This window comes from Hemitrygon akajei, chromosome 4 (assembly GCF_048418815.1).
Source record: "Hemitrygon akajei chromosome 4, sHemAka1.3, whole genome shotgun sequence".
Taxonomy (NCBI): Eukaryota; Metazoa; Chordata; class Chondrichthyes; order Myliobatiformes; family Dasyatidae; genus Hemitrygon; species Hemitrygon akajei.
In genome coordinates, this window is record NC_133127.1 from 197,653,662 (window position 1) to 197,673,438 (window position 19,777).

The following is a 19,777-nucleotide window of genomic DNA, read 5'->3' on the forward strand; positions in this document are numbered from 1 at the left end:
ATATATTAATGATTTAGACGAGGGAATTAAATGCATCATCTCCAAGTTTGCGGATGACACGAAGCTGGGCGGCGGTGTTAGCTTTGAGGAGGATGCTAAGAGGATGCAGGGTGACTTGGAATGGTTAGGTGAGTGGGCAAATTCATGGCAGAAGCAATTTAATGTGGATAAATGTGAGGTTATCCACTTTGGTTGGAAGAACAGGAAAACAGATTATTACCGTAGATTCCGGATTATAAGCCGCTACTTTTTTCCCACGCTTTGAACACTGCGGCCTTTACTACGGTGCGGCTAATGCATGTTTTTTTTTCATGCCGCCAAAAACATTTTGCCTCGTAACAGTATAGACCAATAAAATTGATGAGTAGTTCACAGAGGTCCAATGAAATTGTACGATAAATCAAGCGCACTTTCACAATTAAATTATTGTAAATCAGTCATTTGTACTCACCCTCATCAACATGGAAAACACTCGAAGAAAAGCATTGTGCTGCCTTTATGGCAGTTATTTAGTTTATAATATTTTCGCTTAGTAATTCATTTGTTAGTATTTTCTAGTTAAAGTTAGAAATGTTTTAAGTATATTTGTTTTCTGTACTACATCCCGGAATGCTATGACGTCACATCCGGTTTCGCTGCGTCTTGTGGGAAAATACCGGTTTGCGATAAATGGAAAGGAGGGGGCGAGCGGCATTAGACCCGCGTGAGAACGCTGCCAGCATATGATGCAGCTTTTAAGTTAAAGGCGATCAATAACTTTTCCTGGTAGGCTGCAGTATATATTTTTTTACCAGTCGTTAGGAGATATTGGAATGTTGTTCGTGCACTGTTCAGTAAAAAAGTATACGCAACGTAATTTGTGTGTTACCGATACATATGTATATTTAAAAGTAGCCGTGTTATAGGCACGGTTCGAAAAAAAGCATTTGCAATATGTATTTGTTTATGTTACCATACGGATTTAATTAAAAGTTAAAAAATCCTCACGTGTAATATCTTTCTGTGTAAATATCTCATATTACAACGCGGGACACCTGCGGCTTAAAATCCGGTGCGGCTTGTACAAGTACAAAATTGATTTTCTTTCTAAAATTAGAGTGTGCGGCTTTTAATCAGGTACGCTCTGTAGTCCGGAATTTACGGTATCTGAATGGTGGCTGATTAGGAAAAGGGGAGGTGCAACGAGACCTGGGTATCATTGTACACCAGTCATTGAAGGTGGGCATGCAGGTACAGCAGGTGGAGAAAAAGGCAAATGGTATGTTGGCATTCATAGCAAAAGGAATAGAGTACAGGAGCAAGGAGGTTCTACTGCAGTTGTACAAGGCCTTGGTGAGACTGCACCTAGAGTATTGTGTGCAATTTTGGTCCCCTAATCTGTGGAAAGACATTCTTGCCATAGAGGGAGCACAAAGAAGGTTCACCAGATTGATTCCTGGGATGGCAGGACTTTCATATAAAGAAAGACTGGATCGACTAGGCTTATACTCACTGGAATTTAGAAGATTGAGGGGGGATCTTATTGAAACGTATAAAATTCTAAAGGGATTGGACAGGCTAGATGCAGGAAGATTGTTTTCGATGTTGGGGAAGTCCAAAACAAGGGGTCACAGTTTAAGGATAAAGGGGAAGCCTTTTAGGACCGAGATAAGGAAAAACTTCTTCACACAGAGAGTGGTGAATCCATGGAATTCTCTGCCACAGGAAACAGTTGTGGCTGGTTCATTGGCTATATTTATGAGGAAGTTAGATATGGCCCTTGTGGCTAAAGGGATCGGGGGTATGGAGAGAAAGCAGGTACAGGGTTCTGAGTTGGATGATCAGCCATGATCATGCTGAATGGCAGTGCAGGCTCGAAGGGCCGAATGGCCTACTCCTACACCTATTTTCTATGTTTCTATGTTTCTAATTTTAGCAAGGCAGGGATAGATTCCTCAGGATTAGATATATAAACCAGTAAATCTTCAGTGTAAAGAGAAATCTTATGAATGGTCTCATTCACAAGAATCCCATAAATATCTTTAGCTTCACGAAGAGCGATAGCAAGGGGTTCTAATACTAAGTTAAATAAGAAAGGACTTAATGGACAACCTTGAAAAAAAGGGGATCGACAGTTATTAGTAATAACAGTAGCAATAGGAGTTTTATATACCATTCTAATCCAATTATTAAAATTAACACCAAAACCAAATTTCTCTAAAACATTAAATACATATTTCCATTTGACTCGATCGAACACTTTTCCAGCATCCAAAGAGACGATGCATTGTGAAGTTTTAAAAGAAGATGAATGTATAATGTTAAATAATCTTTGAACATTTGAAAAGGGATAATGATCCTTTATAAAGCCTGTTTGATGTTTAAAAATAATTTCATCCATTATATTTTCCAACTGATTGGCAATTATCTTTGACAGGATCTTAGCATCGACATTCAATAATGAAATGATGCACAATCAGTAGGATCTTTATCCTTTTTAAGGATTAAAGAAATAGAAGCCTCATAAAAGGTAAAGGGTAAATCACCTTTCACAAAAGAATCCTTAAAGATTTCCAACATACATGGAAAGAGCAATTTTCCAAATGCTTTATAAAATTCTACAGGGTAGCCATCAAGTCCAGGGGCCTTACCAGATTGCATTGAAAAATAGCTTTATGAATTTCAGCTTCAGTAATTTGGGCATCAAGAGTCTTTTGTTCCTCAACAGAGATTTGAGGAAAAGCAAACTTTCGTAAAAAAAAGCATTCATTTTAGAAGAATCTACTGGAAATTGAGATTTATAAAGTTCAGTATAAAAATATTGAAAAAGCTTATTAATTTCTTCATATTCCCAAGTCTTTCCTACGGATTTTCAAAATTTGCCTTTTGGCTCTGGCCTTTTTTAATTGAGATGCAAGCAGTTTGTTATTTTAGGATAGGTTAATAGTAAATTATATTATGATTGGAGTTCCACCCTTTGTTTAAATAAATCAATATTAGGGGAAATCACATAAATATTATCTAAATCTTTAATTTGTTTTGAAATCTTATCTAATTCTACTTTAGTCTGTTTTTTTAAGCTTAACTGAATAAGAAATGATCTGACCATGTAAAAATGCTTTAAATGTATCCCATATGATTAATTTAGACGTAACCCCCTATATTATTTAAAAGAAAAAATTCTTTTATCTGGGTTTCAATGAAGCAGACAAAGTCAAAGTTTTGCAATAATGTCTGAGACAGGCGCCATGTGGGCGGGCAAGAATGACATCATCAAGTTCAAAAGACAAACTTAGAGGCGCATGATCAGATACAGTACTAGCATCATTCTCACAATTCTTAATACTAGGCAAGAAGCGAGGGTCAACTATAATATAATCGATCCTCGAATATTTTCTATAAACATGTGAAAAAAAAGAATATTCTCTGTCATCAGGGTGTAAATATCTCCATAGTTCAATCAATCCAAAATCGATCAAAAAGGAATTAATAAGTGACTCGGAGTGATTTGAAAGTTGCTGATTGGTTGAGCTCTTGTCAATCAAAGGATTTAAAAAACAGTTAAAATCCCTGCCCATTATCAATTCATATCAATTCATTATTCATTTAAATCAGGCAGTAAAGCTAATACATTTTTAAAAATGGAAGGATCATCTAAGTTAGGACTGTACAAATTGACCAAAAAAACTTTCCTGTTACAAATTACTCCTTTAACAATTAAAAATCTACCATTAAAATCTGACTTAATATCCTCTTGAGTAAATGAAATATTGGAGTTAATAAAATAGTCACTCCCATAGTTTTACTTTGAGAAGTGGAGTGAAATTGCAAACCTGTCCACCATCCAAAAATTCTATTTTGATCTCCTGCCCTGATATGCGTCTCTTGGACAAAAATTATAACAGGTTGGAATCGGTTAATGATTTTAAAAGTCTTTTATCATTTGGTAGGATGATTCCAACCACATACATTCCAACTCATTACATTAATCCGTTTAAATACCATACTATAATTTTATTCTACCTTACACATGCGCAGAGCACATACCAATACGGGATGATCAAAAATGACGGCGATGAAGAATACAACCGCATAGAGAACACGCATGCTCCAGAACCACCCAATGGGAAAAAACCCCTAACTCTAACCCCACCCCTCCCCCACAGCCCGGAAAGAAGCAAGCACCCTATGATAGAATACGAAGCCAGGGACTGCCCTGTCTGTAGAAAAAACAAGTTTAAAAAGATGAAACCCACTGACCTTGTGAGAGGAACAACAAAGTCTCAACTTGTTTACATTCCAGCATCTACAAACTATCCCATGTTTATCTTTAATCTCTTTTAAACAAAGAGAGAGCCAAAAAAATTATCTCTTAAAAAGAAAAACCATCACCATCTTAAGTTTAACATTAAATCCCTAAAAAAAGCTTCAAATTTGGTTATAAGATGCTATAATATTCTATTGGTTGTTTAATTATTGTTTTATAATATTCTGTTGGAATTGGTTGTTGACTTCAGAAGGAGTAGTGGACTGCACGACCTCATCTACATTGGTGGTGCACAGATGGAACAGGTCAAAAGCTTTAAGTTCCTCGGGGTGAATATCACAAATGACCTGACTTGGTCTAACCAAGCAGAGTCCACTGCCAAGAAAGCCCACCAGCGCCTTTACTTCCTGAGGAAGCTGAAGAAATTTGGCCTGTCCACTAAAACTTTTATAATTTTTAAAATTTTTATAGGTGCACCGTAGAAAGCATTCTTCTGGGGTGCATCACAACCTGGTATGGAAGTTGTCCTGTCCAAGACCAGAAGAAGCTGCAGAGAGTAGGGGAGATTCAAACAAGAGGACATGAGTTGAGAGTTAGAGGGCAAAAGTTTAAGGGTAACACGAGGGGGAATTTCTTTACTCAGAGAGTGGTAGCTGTGTGGAACGAGCTTCCAGTAGAAGTGGTAGAGGCAGGTTTGAACATAAGAACATAAGAGATAGGAGCAGGAGTAGGCCAATCGGCCCCTCAAGCCTGCTCCGCCATTCAACAAGATCATGGCTGATCCAATCTTAACTCTAGTTTTCACCGAATCCCACAAGGCAACAGTGCCAACCAACAGGGCACCATGCCGCCCATTTTATTTTATTATTCATCCCGCCCAAACCCATGTGATCACCCGGGGGGAAAAAACCGAGTTGCCAATTGAGGAGAAAAAATCTGGAAAATTCCTCTCCGACCCATCCAGGCTATCGAAAACTGGTCCAGGAGATCACATGGCTGATCTAAATCTAGCCTCATGTCCACTTACCTGCTCGCTCATCGTATCCCCTAATGCCATTTTTATCCAGGAAAATGTCTATCTCCGTTTTGAATTTATTGAGTGTAGTCGCTTCCACAGCTCTCTGGGGCAGTAAATTCCACAGCCCCACTACCCTCTGAGTGAAGAAATTTCTCTGCATCTCAGTCCTGGAACGGCATTCCCTTATTTTAAGATTATGCCCCCTAGTCCTAGTTTCACCCATCATTGGGAACATTCTCCCCGCATCCACCCGATCAAGCCCCTTCACAATCTTATATGTTTCAATAAGATCGCCTCTCATTCTTCGGAACTCCAATGAGTAGAATCCCAATCTACTCAACCTCTCATCATACATCAACCCACCCATCCCCGGAATTAACCTAGTGAACCTTCTCTGCACTGCCTCGAGAGCCAGTATGTCCTTTCTTAAATATGGACACCAGAACTGCACACAGTACTCCAGGTGTGGTCTCACCAATACCGGGTACAACTGCAGTAAGACCTCCCTGTTCTTATACTCCATCCCCCTAGCAATAAAAGCCAGCATTCCATTGGCCTTCTTGACCACCTGCTGCACTTGCATACTAACTTTTTGTGTTTCCTGCACCAGGACCCCCAGATCCCTTTGCACAGAAGCACTTTCCAGTTTCTCTCCATTTAGATAATAACTTGCTCTATTATTTTTCCTGCCAAAGTGCAAGACCTCACACTTGTCAGTATTATATTTCATCTGCCAAATGTCTGCCCAATCACTCAGCCTATCTATGTCCCCCTGCAGGGTTTCAATGTCCTCCGCACTCATTACACTCCCTCCCATCTTTGTGTCATCAGCAAACTTCGATACGTTGCATTTAGTCCCTTTCTCCAAATCATTAATGTAGATTGTAAAGAGTTGGGGTCCCAACACCGACCCCTGTGGAACACCACTAGTCACCAACTGCCAGTCTGAGAATAAACCATTTATCCCAACTCTCTGTTTTCTGTTAGAAAGCCAATCCTCCACCCATGCCAGAATATTATCCCCAATCCCATGATTTTTTACTTTAAGTAATAATCTTTGGTGTGGCACCTTGTCAAATGCCTTTTGGAAGTCCAAATACACCACATCCACTGGTTCCCCTTTATCTACCCTATATGTTATGTCCTCAAAGAACTCCAACAAATTTGTCAAACATGACTTCCCTTTTGTAAAGCCATGCTGACTTTGTCCTATTAAGCTATGTTTATCCAAATGCCCTGTTACTGTTTCCTTAATTATCGATTCCAACATTTTGCCAACCACAGATGTTAGGCTAACTGGCCTATAATTCCCAGCCTTCTGTCTATTGCCCTTTTTAAATAAAGGAGTTACATTAGCATTTTTCCAATCTGCTGGAACCATTGCCGAGTCCAGCGAGTTTTGAAAAATTATCACTAATGCATCCACAATCCCGACCGCCACTTCCCTTAAGACCCTAGGATGCAAGCCATCCGGTCCAGGGGATGTATCCACCTTCAGTCCCATTAATTTATCAAGTACCATTTCCTTGGTGATTTGAATCGTAGTTAGCTTCTCTCCCCCTAGAGCCCCCGTTTATCCAGTGTTGGGATATTTTGAGTGTCCTCTACTGTAAAAACTGATACAAAATATATGTTCAGCGTTTCCGCCATCTCCATGTCCCCTACCATTAGTTTCCCGGTCTCATCTTCTAGGGGACCAACATTTACTTTAGTCACCCTTTTTCTTTTTATGTAACTATAAAAACTCTTACTATCTGCTTTTATGTTTTTCACCAATTTACTTTCATAATCTATCTTCCCCTTCTTAATCAATCTTTTTGTTATTTGCTGCTGATCTTTAAAAGCTTCTCGATCTTCAATCTTCCCACTAGATTTAGCTACCTTATATAACTTTCTTTTTAGTCGTATACTTTGCTTTATTTCTTTACTTAGCCACGGATAACTATTTTTTCTTTTACACCCTTTTTTCTTCAGTGGAATATATTTTTCTTGATAGTTGTAAAATAACTCCTTAAATATACAACGCTGATCAAGTACCGATCTACCCTTTAATCTATTTTCCCAATCCATCTTAAGCAATTCCACTCTCATACCATCATAGTCTCCTTTATTTAAGCTCAGTACGTTTGTTTGAGATCCAACCCTCTCATCCTCTAATTGAATATGGAATTTGACCATGTTATGGTCACTCATTCCAAGGGGATCCTTTACTAGGACATTTTTTATTAGTCCTGTCTCATTACACAGGACCAGATCAAGGAACCCATCCCGAATACACTCAATAAACTCTTCTTCAAGGCTGCCGTGTCCGACTTGATTAGTCCAGTCAATATGAAAGTTAAAATCCCCCATAATTATAGCTGTTCCCTTATTACAAGCCCCAACTATTTCCTGATTTATGCTCCGACCAACTGAGTTACAGCTGTTTGGAGGCCTATAGACTACTCCCACCACTGCTTTTTTCCCTTTACTATTTCTTATTTCTACCCAAATTGTTTCGTTATCCTGATCCTTTGAGCCAATATCATTTTGCTTTATTGCAGTGATTTCTTGCTTTATTAACATAGCCACCCCACCTCCTTTTCCTTCTTGCCTGTCTCTCCTAATTGTCGAATACCCTTGTATGTTTAATTCCCAGTCCTGGTCATCCTGCAGCCATGTTTCCGTTATTGCCACAATATCATAACCATACGTAATTATTTGTACCATCAACTCATCAATTTTATTCCTAATACTATGTGCATTCAAATAAAGGACTTTCAAATATGTTTGACACTTATTTCCTACCTTTTCCTTTTGTACAACTTTACGCTTATCTCTGTACATTCTTTCCCCTCCTGATACACTCTGTCTTTTTATTCCTCCACTTTTACCTACATCCATTACCTTCTCCATTGTCTTTTTAATTATTTGCTCTCTAGAATCCTCCCCCCCACTAGTTAGTTTAAAGACCTCTCTGCAGCCCTAGTTATATGGTATTGTTGTTTAAAGTAAAATTGGATAGGTATTGATGCACCATCAATAACTCACTCTGAGACATAAGAAGCGAGGTATCGGCTTTTATTGACTGGAAGAATGAACAACACTACATCCTGGAGAATGAGGCCGGGCTCAGGCCTCAATCGCCTTTATACAGGGGTCTGTGGGAGGAGCCACAGAAGCAGTCAGCAGGGGTCTGTGGGAGGAGCCACAGGAGCAGTCCAGACAGGTATATGTAGTTCCATTTCTTACGGCAGGAAAGAAATGGAGGGTTATGGGCTGAGTGCGGGTCAGTGGGACTAGGTGAGAGTAAGCGTTCGGCATGGACTATAAGGGCTGAGATGGCCTGTTTCCGTGCTGTAATTGTTATATGGTTATATGGTTAAGATCGTGAACATAGCCCAGCACATCACACAAACCAATCTTCCATCCTTGGACTCACTTTACACCACACGCCGTTGGAGCAGTGCTGCCAGGATAATCAAGGACAAGACCCACCCAGCCAACACACTTTTTGCCCCACTTCTCTCTGGGAGAAGGTTCAGGAGCTTGAAGATTCGTATAGCCAGATTTGGGAACAGCTTCTTTCCAACTGTGATAAGACTGCTGAACAGATCCTGACCCGGATCTGGGCCGTACCTTCCAAATATCCGGACCTGACTTGCACTACCTTACTTTCCCTTTTCTATTTTCTAATTACGATTTATAATTAAAATTTTTATTATATTTACTTTGACTTGTACTTCAGGGAGCGCGAAGCAAATATCACTGTGATGATTGTATGCTCTAGTATCAGTTGTTTGGTATAATAAAGTATAATAAATAAATAAATATATAAAAACATACTAATATATTGAAAAGAAATTTTTAAAAATAAGCAATTATTAAGATCTAAAATATATTACCTAGAAAAACCTAAGCATAGTGTTTAATAACAGATCAACAAAGTTTTTCCAAAAAAAGAGCAAAAAAGCAAAATAAAGGTCAATAGTATGTTTAACCCAACTAAATTTTCAAAAATACTAACTAGTAATATTATATAAGTAATTGAACCTAAGTATATATTAAAAAAGCCCCATTAGTAGGAAAAACTACAAATTAATTAATTAAGAAAGAAACAACAAAAACATGAAATCAGATATTAGGTTAAAGGAACAAGTCCCTTTATCTTCTTTTTCTCAGTCGAATGTCCGGATAACCATTCAAACAGTCATACTTGAACCATAAATCTTCTTTCCAAAAAAACCAATGATATGCAATGATGAACAAGTCCCCTTATCTTCCTTTAATAGTCTCTCAATGAAATGTCCAAATAGCCTTCATTAATCTTCTTTCCAAAATGCTAATAACATGCAGATAACCAAGCAGTCTTCCATACAGTTCAATCGTCAGTCACAGCGGGTATAGTTTGAACGAACGCCAGTGCAACTTTAGGATCAAAAAAAGTACGAGGAGGAGAATTAGGAGGAAAAACTTTAATTCTTGTTGGGTAACGCAAAGAGGGGAACAGTTTCTTATCGTATGCCTGTTTCATTACCAAAGCAAATTTTGATCTTTGTTTCATTACCTCCTTCGGATAATCCTCATAAAAACGGAGCTCAGATTCCTCAAATCTAAAAACTCTCTGTTTTCTTGTCTGTCGCATTATTTGATCTTTAATTTTAGAATGATGAAAACAAACCAGACCAGACCTTGGTTTATTTGGATCTTTAGATCTCGAAGTAAAAGCTCTGTGTGTGCTCTTTCTGTAGCAGGAGGCTGTGATAATATAGTAGGAAACAAAGTATGAGAAAGCTTACCAAAGTAAGCAGTTAAATCTCCATTTTCGGCTTCTTCCTGCAACCTGAAAATTCGTGTTTTCCTTCAACAAGATCTAGTTTCCAGGTCTATAATCTTATTTTGACATCTTTCCAAACGAGTTATAGTTTCAAGCAATATTTGCTTAGTTACCTTCAATTCCTCTTCATGTGTAATAACTTGTGTTTCTAGGTCTTTAAGTTTTCCAGAAATGACATCATTTTATTACTATTCTTTTCCAGTTGGTCTTTAATTGAACCATTCTGATCTTTAATTGAATTCAGTGTCTGAGCCATATCTTCAGCCCACAATGGCATTTCATCAGATCTTTCCTTTTGCATCTTTCCTTTCCCACTGCCTTTATCACTAGGTTCAGACAAGTTCTTCCCACTCCTCCAAGACATATTGTACCCCTTCAAGAATCAGCAAATAAAGATTTAAATTTGAAGTTTAAACTAGGGGGAGAGGAACAAAACTGGGAGCAGCACAAAAACTGCAGCTACTCCATTTACAGACAGACGAGGTCTCCACAAAGCAATTCTTATATGGTGTGCATATGACTTGGATTTTACACTGAATAAACTGGATGCTAGATTTAAAGACTGGACAGCTAAAGGAATAACAGTTCTTTGCAACATAATGAAAGAAGGAACACTGTTCAGTTTTGAAATGCTTAAAGAGAAACACTTGTTAGAAAAACAAGACTTTTATCGGTATTTACAGATGCAACATTATGTTAATAGGACAGCTAAAAATGTAACCAAGGCAAGTACATGTTTGATAGAGCTATTTAGAAAAGCATATAATTCAAATAATGGTAGTAGAATCATTTCAAGTGTGTATAAGGGTTTGTTAAATCTTAAAACACATTTGACTTCATACATTAAAACAAAATGGGAGAAGGAAGGAGGGATAATTATATCTGAGGAAGAATGGACAATAATATGGAGATATCAATGGAAGTGTACCAGTTCACAGAAATGGAGGGAGTTCGGGTGGAAAAACTTGATAAGATATGTGGTAAACTACGTATACCTGTCTGGACACGCCCCTCTGCTGACTGCTCCTGTGGCTCCTCCCACAGACCCCTGTATAAAGGTGATTGGAGGCACTGCTTCCCCCTCAGTCTCCAGGATGTTGTGTGGTGGTCTCTTGCTGCTAATAAAAGCCTATCATTCACCTCCCGTCTCCGAGAGTTATTGATGGTGCATCAAGATATTTTATTATACCCTCTCAGAAATCCCATTATGATAGTAACCTCCCTGTTTGCTGGAGAAATTGTAGAAATCAAAATGCAAATCATTATCATATTTTTTGGGACTGCCCTGTTATCAAAGACTATTGGAGGGGGATACGCAATGCCCTACAAGACATCTTTAAATGTGAAATACCCTTAGAGAGTAAGACTACATATTTTGGGTATATACCTCAGGAATGGTTGAAAAGGGATAAATATTTAATGAATATACTGTTGGTGGCTGGTAAAAAGACTCTTACTAGGAAATGGTTATCACAGGAGAGCCCAACTTTAAACGCATGGATGGAAATTACAATGGACATTTACAAAATGGAGAAGATAACAGCATCTGTTAATCATAAGCTGGAACAATTTGATTCATACTGGGGAAAATGGTTTAACTACATAACACCTCATAAGCCTGATTTTATTCTCACAAATCAATGAATATGTTGTAAAAATAAAGAACACTCCCTACTTGTACATAGTTTTCTCCTTTTGCTTGTTCTTTCTCTGCTCTCTTTTCTATAAATGTATACTTCAAATAAATATTATGTGGAGACTTGTGGCAAATACGAATATATATATGTACAATGTCTGAAATACATCTTATGGAAATGTATGCTTGATGATGAACTTCAATACAAAATAAATTCCAAAAAAAGAAAGAAAAAATAAATAATAATAGTAATAATAATTATTATTATAATAACTAAGCAATAAGATTCCAGAACATGAGATGAAGACTCCTTGAAAGTGAGTCCGTAGGTTGTGGGAACAGTTCAGTGATGGGGCGAGTGAAGTTGAGTGAAGTTATCCCCTCCGGTTCAAGAGCCTGATGGTCTGAGGGGTAATTACTGTTCCTGAACTTCTCAATATTTAGAGGGGAAGGAGCTGTTCCTTAATCACAGAGTGTGTGCCCTCAGGCTTCTGTACCTCCTCCCTGATTGTAGCAATGAGAAGAGGGCGTGTCCTGGCTGATGGGGTCCTCCATGATGGACGCCGCCTTTTTGAGGCATTTCTCCTTGAAGATGTTCTGGAAACTACAGAAGCTAGTGCCCATGATGGAGCTGACGAAGTTTATAGATCTGCAGCTTACTTCGATATTGTTCAGTAGATTCTCCCCCTCCCACCCCACCCCATGCCAGACGGTGATGCAGCCAGTCAGAATGCTCTCCATGGTACATCTGTAGAAATTTACAAGTGTTTTGGTGACATACCAAATCTCCTCAAGCCCCTAATGACATATAGTCGTTGTCGTGTCTTTGTAGCTGCATCAATATGTTGGGTCCAGGTTAGATCCTCAGAGATATTAACACCAAGGAATTTGAAATTGCTCATTCTTTCCACTTCTGATCCTTCTATGAAGACTGGTGTAAGTTCCCTCCTCTTCCCCTTCATGAAGTCCACAATCAGTTCTTTGGTCTTACTGACATTGAGTGCAAGGTTGTTGCTGTGACACCACTCAACTAGCTGATATATCTCGCTCCTGTATGCCTCCTCATCACCATATGAAATTCTGCCAACAACAGTTGTTTCATCAGCAAATTTATCGATGCCATTTGAGCTCTGCCTAGTCACACAGTCATGGGTTTGGATAGAGTAGAGCAGTGGGCGAAATACTCTGGTCTTCAAGTTGAGTTTATTGTTTTCTATCAATGTGTACTGGAGAGTGTATTGACATCACGGCCTGGTATAGGAACACCAAAGCCTTTGAACTGAAAACCCTACAAATGTTGCAATGGGCGACTGCAGTGAACCCAAGTGCGGGACACAGGCACGGAGATCGAGTTGGATGAATACGCGGATAACAAACAGGAGGAGCCTGGACACAGAGTTTGGACACTGAGCCTGGACCTGGGCTTGACTTGGACATGGAGAGTGGACTTGAACTTGGACACAGAAAGTGGACTCGAACTTGGACATGGAACAACCAAACTAAACAATGACAGACTATATGTATTGTGGCTCTGAGTAGTGGCAAACGGTCAGCAATTCTCAGCTGGACACGAAAACGACAGAATTCCCAGAGCACCCCAGGCACCGAAGCAATTTAGTCCACTATTCTGGGCGGCCCAGGACGTGCATTGCCCCACTGGCCGAGGTGACGGTCCACCGCCGAGCAGCTGTCAGCTGGAGGTCTTATGCTGCCGTTTTGGATGAGAGTCAGGTGCCTTAATCAAGGAGCCCAGTAAAACACGGGAAAAAGGGAATTAAAAGCACTGCTAAATAAACATCATATGGATAGTCGCTCACACTAGGACCCCGCTAGTGCACTGAGTGATGTCAATGGTAAATGTGTCAAATACTGGTTGTAAAACGAACGGTACAGCAAAGTGACCTGTGACCCTGTGTCGAGTATGGCTCCAGCATAAATACCCTCTATCTGTAGCGATACACTGGAGCTTGACCACACTAAGCCTTCGGAAATATGGTTCTTTGCTTCAGGGTGTTCCTTGATAGTTTGCTGGGAATGTCTTACCCACAGTGCGCCAGGCCATCCCCTTACTGGGTCTCTTAAATTTTCTCACTGTCTCTCTCTGCTTAAGTACCCGGGGGCTCACTCTCTGAGGGGTTTCCCGTCGTTCACACTCCTGCCTGAAGTGCCCCAATTCACCAGTTATAACACACAATGCCAGCCATTCCCCTACTCATGGGACACCGGCTGCTAGCAGCCCTCTGCATAGTCCGTCCCTTAGGGGGTTGCCTCCCTATCAGCTCCGCCACACGGGAGGGCCTGACCCACCGATAACAATCGGGACATCTCAGTTCACAACTCTGCCACAATCTCCTCTACCACTCCCCGGGGCAGGCTATCTGTGGTCACTTCACCGCAGGGGACCACTACCGAGGACTCCTGTCGATGTGAAACGTGGGCAACTTCTTTTCCCTTATTGGGAGAGAGAGAGCCTGTGGTATGTCGAATACCGGGGTGAACGAGTATTTTATGGGGTACTGCAAGTCCGTGTCTTTATTGATGCTTTGCTGCACCTTTGAGTGCTCGGTGGGGGGTGCTGATGCTTTTTTGTTGGTGGGGGTGGGGAGAAGGGTTGTTGCTTTGCTACTGCTTGTGCGTGGGGGGGGGGGCTTTGGGGTTCTAACATTTAACTGTCATTCATTCTTTGGGCCACTCCTCTGTTTTCGTGGATGTTTGCGAAGAAAAGGAATTTCAGGATGTATATTGTAAACATTTCTCTGACATTGAATGTACCCGTTGACCTATTGAAACCTATTGAGAGGCGGGAAATCCAGAGCAACGCACACAAAATGCAGGAGGAACTCAGCAGGTCAGGCAGCATCTATGGAAAAGAGTAAACAGTCGACTTTTCAGCTCAAACCCTTCATCAGGCCAATAACGATGCAGAATAAAGTGCGGAGAGTCCAGTGAGAGTCACCAGTAGGACAGAGGTTCTCCTTGAGCCCGGTTGTATGAGCTTTCAGGTTTCTGCCTGATGGGAGGGGGGAGAAGAGTGAGGGGATGTTCATGGACTGTTCAGAAATCTGATGGCAGAGAAGAAGCTGTTTCTGAATCACTGAGTAGGTTTATCAGGCTCCTGTCCCTCCTCCCTGATGGTGTAAATGAGAAAGGGAGGACACAGCTTGAGGTCAGGATTGAACCCAGATGATGTGCACTGAGAGACGGCAGATCTACCGGCTGCTCGGCTGTGCCACCGATTAAAGGACATGTCTTCCCACAGAATGGGATGGAGGTGAGCAGATTAGCTCTCGTCTTTGTTTATCAGTTTCGTTTTTCCACATGAAGGGACTTTCCGGGAAACATTGACACAGAAGTCAATAACGTGCAGCAGATGCAGGAAGAAGGCTGTTTGGGAGAACAGTTACTCACCACACCCACGGTCATCAGCCCAGATTCAAGAGGCCGGAAGCAAATTTGAAAGCAAAGTTTAAAAAGCAGGCGCTGAGCTGTTAGAACAGGGACAGCAGAAAGAGGTACAGAAAGTACACACAGAGCAAATTAGTTAAGTTTGCATTTTAAAGCAAGATTTTAGTGAATGTTTGGTCTGAACCTCTTGACCATGTCTGTGTGCTTTTATTCATTGAGCTGTTGTAACATGTTTGACTGTTAGATATTTGCATTAACAAGCAGGTGTACAGGTTTACCCAATAAAGTGGCTGAGTGTAGCTCATGGGTGAGTTGGTTAAAGGGCCTGTTTCCATGCTGTATTAATCTCTGGTTATCACTCAATTACAGTACCATTGATGTTGATGCTATAGTGAAAATAATGAGCCCACCTCCTTTGTACCATACATTATATTCAAGTTTAGTCTGAATGTTGGGGTATTGGAGGTATAATTTGTCCATCAGTGCTGATTACCCCATCCTTGACCAAGCTGTTCCACCATGAACACAATCTGTTATGAGTCAACATGATGCTTTCAGATCAGGTCACGCATAGCACCTCCCTCCGCCGCACCACTCAGGTGTGTGTCTGGGGTTACAGGGGCTAGTGACCCTTGTGCCTGTCCTATGTACTTGCTATGAGTTACAAATCTAAACGGATGGGTCTAAACGGAAACGACCCACGCCTACCCATCGACTGTGTGATAAGAACTGCAAATCATGGAGGTAAACACACGTGGACTCCAAACAAATATAGGTGAACTTGCTAACCTTTGCACTGAAGAGAAACCTTCAACCATTATTGTTGTTGAAACATTCCTCGACTCATCAGTCCCAGGTGGAGCGGACTGCATTACCATCCCTGGCTACTCAACGTGTTGCCACAGAGATCAGGAGGGAACATCGGGAGGTGGTATTGCTGTTTACTGCTTGGAGGGTATTGTAATACACCATAACCTGAGGAGAGATCCGAAAGACCTTGAACTCATGTGGTTCACCGTGGTTCTTCAATCACAGAAACTACTAATTGGTGCCGTCTACTGACCTCCTAGAGCCGACAATGACGTCCTCCAATACCTGGACAGTAACACCTTCCCCAGGTTGACAGAGTTCAGTGCACAGTCTGTGATGCTTATAGGGGACTTCAACGTCCATCACCAAGACTGGCTGGGCAGCCGAACAACTGACAATGCTGGTTGGTGCACACTGCAACTAGCTGATAGTCTTGTTCTGCAGCAGATTGTGCCCGATCCAACAAGGGGGGAGTATATCCTTGATCTTGTTATGACGGACCTACCCACTTAGGCAACAACTACGGCTCAAGTGGGTTCTTCAGTCCATAACCCCGTGCTAGTGAAGTTGGATGTTCCAGTTTACCGTGACCAGCCATACAAGAGGAAAGTTTGGTGTTACGACAAAGCCAACTTTTGGGATATGCATGGTCATCTTTCATCAACTGACTGGTCTAGCATTCTCGAAGACAAGGACCCTGAGAAGGCTTGCACCAAGCTTACAGAAGTTATTTGTGAGGCCATGGACATTCACATTCCCAGCAAAATTGTTACTAAGAAGACTGGCGACAAAGTATGGTTTGATGACAAGTGCAGACGAGCAGCAAAGAAGAAACGTCGTCTCTACCGCTGTCTAAAGAAGTGCAACACTCCTGCTAATAAGGAGAAGTTTGCACGGGCTAGGCAGTCATACAGTTGAGCAGAGAGACCGGCCAGAAGAAACCATAACATCTAACTCAAAGATGACTGGTAAGCTTAGCAGCAAGAAGTGGTGGAATGTTGTGAACTCCCTCTTTGGAAGAACAGGCCACTCTGACATCCCTGTCATTGAGCACAATGGGTCTGTACATACAACAGCAAAGGATAAGGCCAATGTTTTCTGTCAGACTTTCGCAGATAAATGTCGGCTCACAAATGCTAATGACCAGCCACCAGATGTCAAGCTGCTTACTACTACCTCGCTGAACAAAATCATCTTCAAACCTAAAGACATCAGGAAAATTATGCAACAGCTTCCACCTGATAAAGCATCGGGCCCTGACCAGATTCCAACCAGAGTCTTAGAGGAATTCAGTGCAGAACTTGCACGCCCTCTCTGTCACCTCTTCCAGCTATGCTTCTTGAGTGATGTATTCCCAGAACAGTGGAAAATAGCATCAGTAACACCAGTACACAAGCGGAATTCCAGAGTTGATCCTACAAATTACCGCCCCATATCCTTACTCAGTGTCATCAGCAAGGTAATGGAAGCAGCAGTCCACAAACAAGTTCAGAACTACCTACTTAACTTCAGGTATGTAGTATGGATTTAGACCTGATCACAGTACAGCCAATCTCCTCAGCACCTTATCTCAAACGTGGAACACCTCCTTAGACAAAGGTGGAGAATTGTGTGTCATAGCCCTGGATATCAAAGGAGCACTTGACAAGGTCTGGCAAAATGGACTCTGTGTTAAGCTGAGATCCAAAGGGATATCTGGAAAGCTGCAGATCCACCTTCATGGACGGACCATCAAAGTTGTTATCTCTGGTCAGGCCTCTGATTCTTCAACCATCAATTCATCTGTACCACAGGGTTCAATACTTGGGCCACCTCTGTTTTCCATCTTTATTGGTGACTTCATTGATGAATGCAGTAATGAGCTATACCTGTACGCTGATGACTCACACTATTTCACCAATTAGAGCAGGAGAGAGTCATCCAGTGACAGCGGGCCTGACAGGATGAAAGCCTGGGCAGACGACTGGAATGTCACCTTTGAGCCTACTCAGTGCAAGGCGACGGTGATGTCTAGAAAGAGGAATCCATCCACCCCCGATCTGCATTTTGGGAACTGCAAGCTGGATTTAAAGAAGGAGCTAGTAATCCTTGGTGTTAACATTGACAGCAAGTTGGTGTGGGATAAACACCTTCCCACTATTTCAAACAAGGCTGGACAAAGGCTTGGAGCTCTGTGGAAAGTAGCATCCAAACTAAACAAAGAGGGCAGAGCCACGGTTTACAAAGCCCAGGTACGAGGTATCGTGGAGAATGCCTGTTTATCATGGATGAATGCCTGTTTATCATGGATGAATGCCTCACAGAGTGTCCTCAGTCAGCTTGATTCCCTTCACAGAAAGGCTCTCAGGATTACAGTTGTGGATGAAGCCACAGCTCATGAGAAGCTAGCCGTCAGTAGCTTACACCACAAACGACAGGTTACTGCAGCTACTGTGCTATACAAAATGCACACCAGCCACAGCCCCGCAGACCGTCATCTTATGAGAGACGGCACACCACATGATCAAGTTTGTCTATGCCTGCTCATGCTGTTTCTATGCCTAATGTGAGTACCTACACACTGGATAGAAGCTTCCTTCACTGTGCTATCAGAATTTGGAACAGCCTTCCAGATGCAGTGGTTGAAACACCTGCGACGATGGGGTCCAAGCCTTCAAAAGAGTCGAGTGCACCAACACCGATCACCTCTGGGAGGGATGTCACATGCTTCTTCATAAGCTATCATGAAGGGGACCAGGATGGCAATGCTTGGTTGTTGGCAGGTGGGGTTAATACCTGACCTTCAAGAGCACTTGTGAGTTATGTTCCAGCTGGACTTAGTCCTTAAACTGCTGGAGAACAGTGCGGAAAGATCAGGTGCTGTTTTCTCCCGGTAAGGATTAATTTTTAGTTCCAAGTGCTCCTGTCATATTTTGTCACCCTGTAAACTTACCCTTCAATCTCTCTGAATTATGGAGGACAGCATGTGTATAAATGTCTCCCTCCAACAGACTTCATCATGACTCCAGTATTTCTACTATTCTTTAATATTTCTTAATTGTATCCATGATTTTTCATGTCCTATCGCTGAGCAGCAGTAAACTATCAGATTGGCCTATCAGAGTTCTCTTTGGGAACTAGTTGACTTGATCAGCATTTCTGATCTGGCTATTGTTCATGATTGCACTAAATCAAAAAAAGGAATGGTAAGGAAACTAGTGGTAAATAGGAACGCTACAGATATCCAGTGGAGATACCCAGAACTGTGGCAATTGAGGGAGAATGATAAGCAAGAGAAAATCTGCAGATGCTGAAAATCAAAGTAACACACACAAAATGCTGGAGGAACTCAGCAGGCCAGGCAGTATCTATGGAAAAGAGTAAACAGTCGACATTTCAGGTCAAAACCCTTAATCAAGACTCAATCAGGAAAGGAGGTCCTCAACCTGTGCCAGGACTGCTGTAGGTTCCTTCTCCACAGAATGGATGGAGGTGAGCAGATTAGCTCTCGTCTTTGTTTATCAGTTCCATTCTTCTAAATGAAGGGCCTTTCTGGGAAACATTGACACAGAACTCAATAACACGCAGCAGATGCAGGAAGGAGGCTGTTGCAGAGTTGTGGGAGAACAGTTCCTCACCACACCCACGGTCATCAGCCCAGATTCAAGAGGCCGGAAGCAAATACGAAATCAAAGATTAAAAAGCAGGCGCTGAGCTGTTAGAACAGGGACAGCAGAAAGAGATACAGAAGATACACACAGAGCAAATTAGTTAAGTTTGCATTTTAAAGCAAGATTTTAGTGAATGTTTGCCACTTAATTGTGCCTATGTAAGTAATCAAACTGAGTTAAACTACTGCAGAATCCT

General features: G+C 41.3%; 2 protein-coding genes across 4 annotated transcripts in view; one reads left to right on the forward strand and one right to left on the reverse strand.

Annotated features, from left to right (window-relative positions):
- The window catches only part of LOC140726044 (uncharacterized), a 246,750-nt gene that overhangs the window by 61,914 nt on the left and 165,059 nt on the right, over positions 1 to 19,777 (reverse strand). The window lies entirely within an intron of this gene.
- LOC140727106 (verrucotoxin subunit beta-like) overlaps positions 19,640 to 19,777 on the forward strand; it is a 32,564-nt gene continuing 32,426 nt past the window's right edge. For 2 of the 3 annotated variants that reach the window (XM_073044373.1, XM_073044374.1), the window contains exon 1: positions 19,640 to 19,739. The gene's annotated coding sequence lies outside the window, so the exon portion shown is untranslated. The remainder of the gene's footprint in view (positions 19,740 to 19,777) is intronic. The other variant, XM_073044375.1, reaches the window with a different exon arrangement.